The sequence below is a fragment of the Anoplopoma fimbria genome, chromosome 1, assembly GCF_027596085.1.
Source record: "Anoplopoma fimbria isolate UVic2021 breed Golden Eagle Sablefish chromosome 1, Afim_UVic_2022, whole genome shotgun sequence".
Lineage (NCBI taxonomy): Eukaryota > Metazoa > Chordata > Actinopteri > Perciformes > Anoplopomatidae > Anoplopoma > Anoplopoma fimbria.
Window position 1 is genome coordinate 15,324,875 of NC_072449.1, and position 11,156 is coordinate 15,336,030.

The following is an 11,156-nucleotide window of genomic DNA, read 5'->3' on the forward strand; positions in this document are numbered from 1 at the left end:
AAAGCAGCAATGTGAAGCGCCACTATGAGACAAAGCAAAAATCTTTAAGTCACTATACTCAAATACGAATAAAGGCACAGAAAAGAAACAATCTGAGAGCCCATTATGATTGTTCCACCAGCATCCAGTCACAATCTATCAATGCCTAACAATGAAGTAAAATGCACACAATTTTCTCTCTTTTTAGAAGATGAGAAGAGTGTGTATATATTGGTTTTTTTTGGTTGGCATCACTTCACACCTGAATGAAACAATTTAAAGCTGCAGGGCATGGACAGGGCAGTTACATTTTTGTAAAATGAAATAGTTTATTTTAAAATGCACATTTTTCAAAAGCTTCCTGTTATGTATTGTGTTTTTAAATCCAGCTCCTATTTTACTTGAAATTAAGTGAGTATATATTATATACAATTCATCCAGTTCAATTGAAAACCACAATAAATATTGCTGAGATATTATTCAATGTCTTTATTTGATTTGACAGTTCTTGACGGCATATAGAAATTGCAACAAGTACAAGGCTACTTCAATAAATACGCCACTAAATCATAGAGCAAGTAAAACATTTTGTGATGTTCTGGACCTTTGAATGAGGACACTTTTCTAACTGGACCTTTTTGAGTTTTCATTTTCTAAAACCTGAAGTTATGGTTTTCTAAAACCTGAAGATGTGGTTGAAAAAACTTTGAGCTAGTTAGTCTGAATCCGACGCTGGCATTAAGAGTTTTCTTATCTTTCTCAGTTAGTTTTACATTTGTGTTTGAATACTGCACACGTGTAACAGGAAGTACAATTAATAAAGATTGAGTGTGTTCCAGTTTGGCTGACCTCACTGCATTCTGTATGTATCTGGATGACAGATTGCTCTGTGTTGCTTGGTTTCCTGCCAGACAACAGCTTTTGTCCCGCAGCCTACAGACTCCTCTTACTTTCTCTTCCTCAGAGGTCTAACATGTTTTTCTGCTGCTTCACACAGAGCTGCATAATGTAAATGCTCTCAAACTGTTCCTGCTGCATTCAAGGGATATCGTTACTGCGGAGTCACATGCTTTATTGTTGGCTGCACAGGCTGCACAGGCTTTCCAACAGGTGTCTTTTAATCAAACTGTTCTGGGGACTCCTTAAGAACAACATAACTTCAAATTATTTTTTTATATTTGCATTCGCACTGCGAATAGGAACAATGATGTGACAAAAAAATATATATATCAGCAGCTAGTTCAATAAAATCCCAAAGCAATAAACATCTTTGTTACATTTCACCATCATATAAACCCAAGCAAAATAGCCATCACTAAAATAACCTTTGTGATTTCAGTTCCAATCGGCTATCGTTCTGTTGTGGGTGTCGGTTGCTGTGCTGCTTAGCCTTTGGGTTACCTCGGTGAGAAGCTCTGACTTGTTCTTTGTCTCAGTGGGAAAGTGCTCAAGAACAAGTTAACTTCTGAACTTCAGTGGCGCTCCATTGGACTGTGTGCTACCAGCTGGTGTTTGTGTTTTGTGATGTCTGAGGTTAACACTACTAACAGGTTTTTGGTTTTTTTAAATGTCGGTTGGCTGTGCTGAATTGGCTCATGTGTTCTTGTGATGCGGACACAATAAGCAGGGGGGATTTTAGAACTATGAAAAAGTTCCTATGGTCCAACAACGCCTTTTAATACCTCTTATGTGTATATCCTTTTTCTTTAAGTGCTCCTTTAGTTTTACTTAGTTCATGTTGTTTACTTCTATTCTATTTCTAATTGTATAGAATAGAATGTTCAGTAAGATATCTGCACTCATTTTATTGACGGACAACATACAAAAACCTAAAAAGAGAACCTCTAGTGAATATTAATTTTTAATGATTGTCTGTTTTCTTTGACATAAGAGAAAGAGATATAATACTAGTTCAGTAAACTTTTTAAACCATCACCATGGTGACCAGTTAGGGCCTCCCAACATCCAGCTCTCTTTAGTTTTTTAAGGTTTGTGAACAATCCCTTTGTGCTAATCTTTCACTCTGAATCTTTAGGCTGAACAGATTAAACTACATCATCATTCGGTCACATGACCTTCCCTATAAAAAGGGGGCACATTAAATTGTGTTATTAATTTACTGTTGTCCATCAGACCATCAAACCTGCACCAATTATTACATTCAGAATAAGATAAAATAATCCTTTATTAGTCCAACAATTTGAGGGAAAAATATTTTCTCTTGGATTACGTTTTTTTTGCCATGTCACAAATACGTTTTTAAACACAGTCCATGTAGGTCATTGTGGATGGATGGCTCAAACACAGGACTTTCAGACCCCTATCCCATGTGAAACCAAAAGATAAAATAAGATTAAATTGATTGAAGGAAATTCTTGTGCAAGAGATTGATTCAAAACTACAACAGAAGAATAAGGAAAAAAAAGAATAAAAGACAAAATATAGACAAGATAGAATCAAAATAGTGATACATATACGTAGAGTAAAGATGGTATACTAACACCACTGCAAAATAAAATGGCAATAAGACGAATTTAGTAAAATAAGTAAACTTAAATAGAATACATATTCTAAATTACCACAAAATAATCCTAAAAACAAGAGTTAAAATAAAGTATATAAGAAGTAATACTGACACCAGCATAAAAGAAAGATACAATTGGTAAAATAAGTAAAATAAAATAAAAAAGTAATATTCTGCATGATATGAAAGAATTATTGACAATGATATTGCCAAAGTAATAAAGAGTTGTATTGTACATGATATTGAAATGTAATGCCACATGATGTTGAAAAAGTCATATTGATAATATATATTTTATTGTTCACAGTGGCTGATGTTTCAGCTGTCCGTCCAGCAGAAGGTAGAAGAGTTATACAGTTTGATGGCCTCTGGTAAAAGAGACCTCCTGCGGCGTTCTGTGATGCTGATCTGATTATATTTCACATCAGTAGCCTGAATTATGTTTTTGCTTAAACCAACCAAGTAGTTTAGTTGAGGTTTTGTTTCTTTTCCAATACAACGTCAATCACGTGTTTAAAATTGCGACCATTATCTCTGGAAAAAAATATATTTCCCTGAAATGTAATCGTTAATGCAGTTTAGTATCATGGGAAGGCTCATATAGGTTAAGTTATTTACTGAACTGAACTACAGCTAAAACAACAAGGCAACTAATTAGTATTGACAGACCATCAATCAAGTAAACATACCAAACATCAACAGATTCCAGCATCACACATTGCTTTTCTCAGTTATATATCACTGTAAATTTAATTTCTTTGTGTTTTGGACTGTTTGTCTGACAATACAACCAGCATGAATACTTCACCTACAGTTCAATGAAATTGTGATGGGCATGCTTTTTCTGTCATTTTTTAGACCAAACTAATATTCAAAACAATAATTAACAGATTAATCAATAAGGCAAGTAATTCTAATCAGCACATTGTGGCATAAAGTAAGAGTAAACCTTCTGGAAGTCTGTTATTTATGCTGTTGACTGACAATAACACTTTTAGCTGATAAGGGTTAGCTGCTGTGTTATTGAACTCTGATCAACAGGGCTGAAATTCTTTGGTTTGGTTTCTCTCTTTTGGTCTAGTCGACCTGTTAGGAGGTATTTTGTCCTGTAAAAGGGACTCCAGATCTAGGATAGCATTTGTGTTCAACTTTTTTATTAGGTGTATTTCAGTGTTCCCCTAGGTGTGCTGCTGTTTTCCTTACCTGTTTCTTAATCAAACTCATCTGTGTTTTCAGGGTACATATGAGAGAAGACATCATGGACGTTTTCAGCTGGTAACAGAGGTAAACACAGTTAACGTAGATTTATTAAGGGAGGGAACAGTATGGGTGTAAGTGTGTTGTTTATATGAATTTCTATAAATCCATTTACCAGCCAGATGTGCTGTAGAGATTTATTTAAAGTGTATTAACTCTTGTTTTCCATCTTCTGATGGTTGTTAGATCTCAGGAGGCACATTTTTTTTATGAACATTCTGTTTACACCCACAAAAAGTTTTAGGTTTAAGTTGGCAAACTCGTCCTTACAAAAACTGATGTAAGCCTTGACAATGTAGGAGAGTTCATCCAGGTTTTTAGCTGCCTAAAAACAAACTCCTATTAGTGCAGTCAAAGCAGGCCTTTAACTTTAGCTTTGTTTACCTGTCTCTGTGCCAGTTAATGCTTGTCCCCTGAGTCAAGCGTTTCAGCAATTCCTAGTGTTATTTCTCATGTTTTTGTCTGATCTGTTATTTCAGACATTGTCTTAGTCTCATCCTTGCCTGCTTTGGTTCCCTTATTACCTGACGGATCTGTTTGTCAGGTCGACAGTCTTTACCGGTTTTGGCAAGTAAAGACTGTTGACATGCACCTAGTCTTGCTCTCTGAGTCGTGCTTACTGCTGTTTTTCCTCTGTGTTTACCGGTCATTACAGGACGAACTGGCACCCCCCATCCTTGGTGGCGGCTTTTCAGAGTGGACTGAGTGGTTCAATCAAGGATCAAATGGCCCCCTTAGAGCTTCCCTTGAACCTCGACTTCTTAAATGCTCTTGCAATTAAAATTGACATTTGTCTGCTAGAAAGAGAAGAGGAGAGATCCAGTGGGTCCACAGAAAAAGGTCTTCCCCTTCTCCTATCGCCCTCACTCCTGTTCAACTTGTCTCCCCTTCACAGACTCTTTCTCATCCACCTTTGGTGGATTCTGGGGCTGACTAGAGTTTTAGGGATTTGGGTTTGGCTAAGAGACTTGGACTACAGCTGATCCCTCTGCCCAAGCCGCTGGAGGCTAACGCTCTGGATGGGCGTTGCTCTTTAGAGTCACCCACCAAACCCACCTGACCGACTCATCACTGCCAAACGGCCCACCAAAGTCCTGAGTTTTCCCGTCTTCTCCTCCCCACTTCATCTGTTAATTCTGGGGTTCCCCTGGCTCAAGAGACACTATCCTCATATGGTCGACCTCCTTTCAGGGACTTTAACCGCCGTTGGCTCGGGAGAGATTGTCTTGATTCCTCTCTTGTTGCTGGTATCACTTGCCCTTTCACTTCTCCGGCAGGGGCTGTTTTATCTTCGTGGAGAAGAAAGATAAGTCGCTCCGACCCTGCATTGGTTACAACCAACAACAACAAGTTTGAAAAAAACAGGCAGAAATTAGGAAAATCGTTGGATCGCTTTACACAGAGAACAAAGACGAACTGGACCAGAGACAGGGCAACACAGAGTTTAAATACACTGGGGAGCTGTAGGTGGTTAGACACAGGTTGGATCAATCAGTGGCAGGAAAACACACAAAGGCTGGAAGGGAAGTGGCCTGAAACATGAGGAGAGTGAGTAACATAAAATAAAACAGGAAACACTGACAAATAAGAAAATAAGAAAAACACAACTTAGGAGACAAGAAGAGACATGACAGTCCGTCTTTGATTTTTTGAATGCCATCCTCATCTTTTCCCCGGATGAGGAAGACCATTTTCAGCATGTTGGTCAGGTCCTGGAGCGTCTCCTGGATAACCAGGTCTTTGTGAAAGGGCACCTATTATACAAACTTTCAGGTTCATAGTTGTATTTTCATTTTCTACTACGACATGTTCGCATGCTGTAATGTTCAAAAACACTTAATTATTCTCATACTGTCTGCCTGCATATGACCTTATTTACCCTCGGTCTGAAAAGTTCTGCCTCAGTGCCTGTAGCCCGCCTCTCGAAAGAGCCAAGACTTCTCTGATTGGTCAGCACTTCTGCCTGCCATTCGATCCATCTCTGAACAGCTCTACTAGCGGCAGGCTGGCCTCTGCAGTGTCACAACACATTTTTTGACCATGAATAAACTTAATTAAAAGTGTATTGATAAAAAAACACATTACAAGGGTTAGGGTTAGGGTTAGATCCAGTTCCAGTAAGATCCAAGCTAGATTTCGGATTTGTAATCGTAGAGACATCTGAGCTTTGATTACAGCTTTCCCTGACGCTTTTGCCACAGTAAATAATGCTATTTTCAGCTCTCTGTCATGTTAGCTCAGTAATTACCTTATGCATAAACTCAGAAAGCGCAAACATGCTCTCTGCTTTACAAATTATCTTCATACCTCCATGTGAGATACAGAGGTAACATGTTAGCATTTAGCTAACTACATTGTCAACAGAGTGACTATCAGTGTGACAGTGGAAAACAGATTTGGTAATCATTTCTGGTAAAAAGACATTTAACAAAAGTGACCATATTAATTGGTATATTTAATTAGTGTAGGAGCTGTTCCTATGTTTTCATGACTACACACTATGTTAGACCAGGTACAGTTACCGAAGTGAGGCAGCAGGTCAGAAGAACTGAAGGTAGAATTACTGATCTTATATAAAAGTGAAATGGTTTAACCTGTCACACAGTTATTGCTATAGTTATGCTGTAAAATGTTTGTCAAAGATATACATTATGTTTTAAACAATTGCACGATACTGAGGAAAATATTGTATAATTTCGTCACCTGTCTACTTAAATGAGATGTCTATTGTGTATTGAGAAATGAATAACATTAAGCATTTGATGAGGAGTGTACCTCTTATTGTTTAAATCAAAAACGTATTATTGACAGTATTTCAATATGTATGTTACATTGGAACACAAGCTATGGTGCTGCTACAGTGTGTCATTAATATTACAGTATGTGTGAATCATAATGATCCTAGTAACTTTACACACTGTTCAGCTGGTGGCTACAACCAGTGTTATTTTATTTTTACGTATTATTTAGCCTGAGACAACATTGATACAGAAACACGTTTCAAAGTAATTCAATCGGCTCTCCGTGGTACATATAAGACCTTTAAATACTTTCCTCAACCATGGCACTCTCTCACTCTGCTCGCCCACTCACTTGCTACGTTAATGGTTTTAAAGTCAATATACGTTTACACATACAAGGGATTTGTCCTTGTGAATTGATGCATAACATTAATCACAGTGCAGAAGTCTAATGACATTATATACATTTTGTTCTTTTAGCTTGTGTCTCTTTCAGGGGAGCCGAGCTTCCCCATACCAGCGGCCTGAGCAAGTAAGTGACTGGTGCTAACTAATAAGAGCTAACGTTACACAAGCCAGCAAAGGAATAACTGTTTTTTTTTTTATTCTATAAAAACTGACCATTGTTTTTACAGTCTGTCAAATCTAGATACTCAACGGAGCAGCAACATGGACACACCAGGTACAGCACGTTGCAGACGGGCCTTCATGGTAACAAAGCCAGCTTAGCTGCATTGCACAGTACGCAGTTTCACAAAAAGGAAACAAGGACACATCTGCTACTGTCATTATTTAACATGCTTCATATGAGGCTTAATGTCCACACAGTCTCTCTTGATTACCTAACGTTACTTCATTACTCCAGCCTGTGGACCTACAATTGAAGCTAGCCGCAATAGCAGCACAGCATGCTAACGTTAACAGGCAAACAGTCTGCTACATAAAAAGTAACTAAAATATCAAAAATGGCAAAACTTACAGCTTCAAAGATTAGAGTTGGGTCACAGACATCCGTTGCAGATCCATCCTGAGCTTCAGCTTTGAATTTGTTTGCACTGTATCAGTAAGAGCATGCCATAGAATCTATGGCAAAACAAGTAAAGAGTAAGAGTAGCGATTTACACTGAGAACCAGAACTAAACAGCAGATGGCATCAACCCACCTTTTTTAATGCGTCCGGTCTTTTGCTGTCAAAAGCGTGACACTCTCACCCCCAAATGTCTCTGTCAAAAAAGAGAAAAGTGGACACAGAGTGCAGAGTTTTCCAAGAAAAATGGACCACATCCTATTTTTTTACAAAGTTAACTGGAAAACCTGTGTGTTTGTTGTGTTCGCAGCAAGTTTCTGTGCTCAAAGAATATAATATTCGGCGCCACTATGAGACTCACCATGGCGAAAAATACGACCGCTTGCAAGGACAACTGAGAAAAGAGAAGATAAATGACCTGCTAGCAAGTCTAAAGAAACAACAGTCCGTTTTTACCCGGAGCTGAGAGATAAGTGATGCAGCAGTGAAAGCTAGCTACCTTATTGCTAACGAAATAGCATCAGCCTCAAAGCCATACTGTGAGGGTGAGTTCGTGAAAACATGCATGCTGAAGGCTGCAGAAATCGTGTGCCCCGAGAAGCGACAGGCTTTTGCCAACATTAGCCTAACGAGGAATACTGTGACGGATAGGATTGCTGATCTTTCAGCAGATTGGGATAGCCAAAAGAAGCATAAAGTCAAGTCATTTGTAGCATTTTCAGTTGCAATCGATGAGAGCACTGACATTACAGATGTTGCTCAACTGGCCATATTCATTCGTGGTGTTGATGAGACTTTGGCGGTCACCGAGGAGTTCCTTGAGTTGGTACCTATGACAGACACCACTACAGCGAATGACATTTTTAGCGCTCTCGTTGAAGCGCTGGACCGGGTCGGAGTGGACTGGACCCGTGCTGTCAGTGTGGCTACAGACGGCGCACCATCAATGATCAGGAGAAAAACAGGCGTTGTGACGAAATTCAGGGAGAAAGTACAAGCTGCAAATGGAGGACAAAGTTTTTGGACATTTCACTGTATTTTGCACCAGGAGGCATTGTGTTGCAAGTCGTTAAAAATGGATCACGTCATGAAAGTGGTTGTCCAAACTGTTAACTTCATCCGAGCCAGAGGGCTGAATCACCGTCAGTTTGACAGCCTCCTCAGTGATAAAGACATCACCTGTGGCCTACCATACCACACTGAAGTAAGGTGGTTAAGCCGAGGTGCCATGCTGAAGCGTTTTTTTGATCTACGAGAGGAAATTGGACAGTTCATGGAGAAAAAGGGCAAACCAGTGCATGAATTAAAAAACCCAGAATGGCTGCAGGACCTTGCATTTATGGTGGATATTACAGAGCACTTGAATAACCTGAACAAGATGCTGCAAGGCCGTAAGAAAGTTGTCACACAATATTATGACAGCATACGCGCATTTAAGTTGAAGCTGACTTTGTGGGAGACACAGCTGTCAAGTGGTGCCGCTGCTCATTTCCCTCATCTAAGAAATGTGCAAATGACCGGAGTTACTGCTGACATGAGTCGCTACAAAGACAAAATTACGGAATTGCTGCGGGAGTTTGAGCAGCGGTTTCAGGTCTTTGGTGAGCTTGAGACCGAGTTTGCAGTTTTTCGCTCGCCATTTACAGTTAAGGCTGCGGATCTGCCCGTCGACATGCAGCTTGAGATAATTGACTTACAATGTGATCTAAAGGACTTATTTGCCTCGTTGGACTTGGACACATTTTATCGGTATCTTTTGCCAGGATACCCCAAATTGACAGCCCTGGCAGCAAAAGTTTTGAGCATGTTTGGGACCACCTACCTGTGTGAACAAGTGTTCTCTGTAATGAACATCACAAAAACAAAGCTTCGCTCAAGACTCACACACAAGCACTTGAATGATATTCTTAAATTGGCTGCTACTCAGGATTTTAAGCCTGATATTGATGCACTTGTGAGGGCTAAAAGATGCCAAGTTTCAGGAGAAAATTAATCGGTGAGTTGACCTACTTCATGTAAGACAAGGCTTCAGACACTTTTGCATCCTGAAGAACACAGTTCTGTGAAAATGAAAACGTACTGTTGAAATATTTGACACTGAACATTGTGCAATATAATGTCAATCAGCAGCTTCAGTACAAAAGAGTTTGGTTTGATGGAACACTGTGGCTCATGCAATAAATAAATTCTATATTTTCAAGGCAAGAGGGGTAACTTAACCTCCTTACTTAATAGCTCCCACGTTTGTTTGTATTTTGTGGTGAGTCAGTTCAGGTGTACAGATAACTACACAGATGTAGAAATGTTAGTTAGTACATTTAAAATATTTTTTAGATCTTGAGAAGTTTATTTGGCTGATGTCTGAGTTTTTGGTCTTTATGTTTCTAGTTTATTGTAGAAAGACCTTAAAATAGGGTTTATCATCCAAAAACCTTCACCAATGATTTAAACATAGAGAAATATTGTCGTTATGTATGCGTTATTATGCTATGATTTTACTGGTCTGGCCCACTTGAGATCAAAGTGGGCAGTATGTGGCCCCTTAACTAAAATTAGTTTGACACCCCTGATCTAATGTGTTCATGTTAGTTAATTGTGTTTATACCTTACTTTTTCATTTTTTATATTCTTTGAACCTTTACATTAAGTCTGGTGGGACTCTAAAGGGTTGTTGTTGACCATGTTCTGAGGGAATTTCTCAATATCAAAGATTCCTTTGGTTTTGCACTTTTTAGCAGAGTTGACTGAAAGTTGGTTTGGTGACCTCAAGTAGAACAAAAACAAACAATATCTCACATTAAAAGAAGGCAGGAAGTTAGAAAGATGGTATGGGTGACATAAAATGTGCCTGCTCGAATAAGAGCAGATGGTGAGATTTATCATTGTTTATTATGTGAAGGTGTGAGTTCACATGGTTGATAAACATGTGTCTTGTTTGTTTCTTTCAGACTTTTCCTAACTTGTTATCTCCATGTTGGATAAATGAGGCCCTGTGTACTGGATCTGTAGGCTTTCATTCTAAAAAGCTCAGGAAGCAACATTCCAGTGTGTTGGTGGGTGTGTGTGTGTGTGTGTGGGGGGGGGGGGTTCAGACAGGTGCTGTGGTTCTGTTAGACTCATCATCCCCGTGGTAATGTCCTCCCAGTCGTCACGCCAACTCATCCTCCTGAAATAGTTCCCACGATGGGCGAGGTCAGGGGTCGGCACCTAGGCGGATGTAAGAGGGAAGAGGAGGAGGAGGATGGTGGGAAATACAGGGGTGAGAGATGGACGAATAATGTCACTGATCTGTCGGTGATTTTGTGGATGTGAGGGGTTTTAATGTATTTCTTTGGGCTTTTTTTCCTTTCTTTGTCATGTCTAAAAGTTATCAGATCAAACAAATGCTGTAAATCTACCTCTATCTAAAAATATATTTTATTTACTTTATTTGCACTCTATATATTTGCAACCTTTTCCACATTGTACTGCAGCTGCTGCAAAACAATTTCACTCTGGCTGAATAAAGTTGATCTTATCTTACCTTAAGGCAAACTTCTACTATTAAGGTTGCACATGGTTCTTTTACTAGATGAGTATTTAAAGGTTCTGTATATGATATTAAGAGCATTAATACAGCACCAAAGCC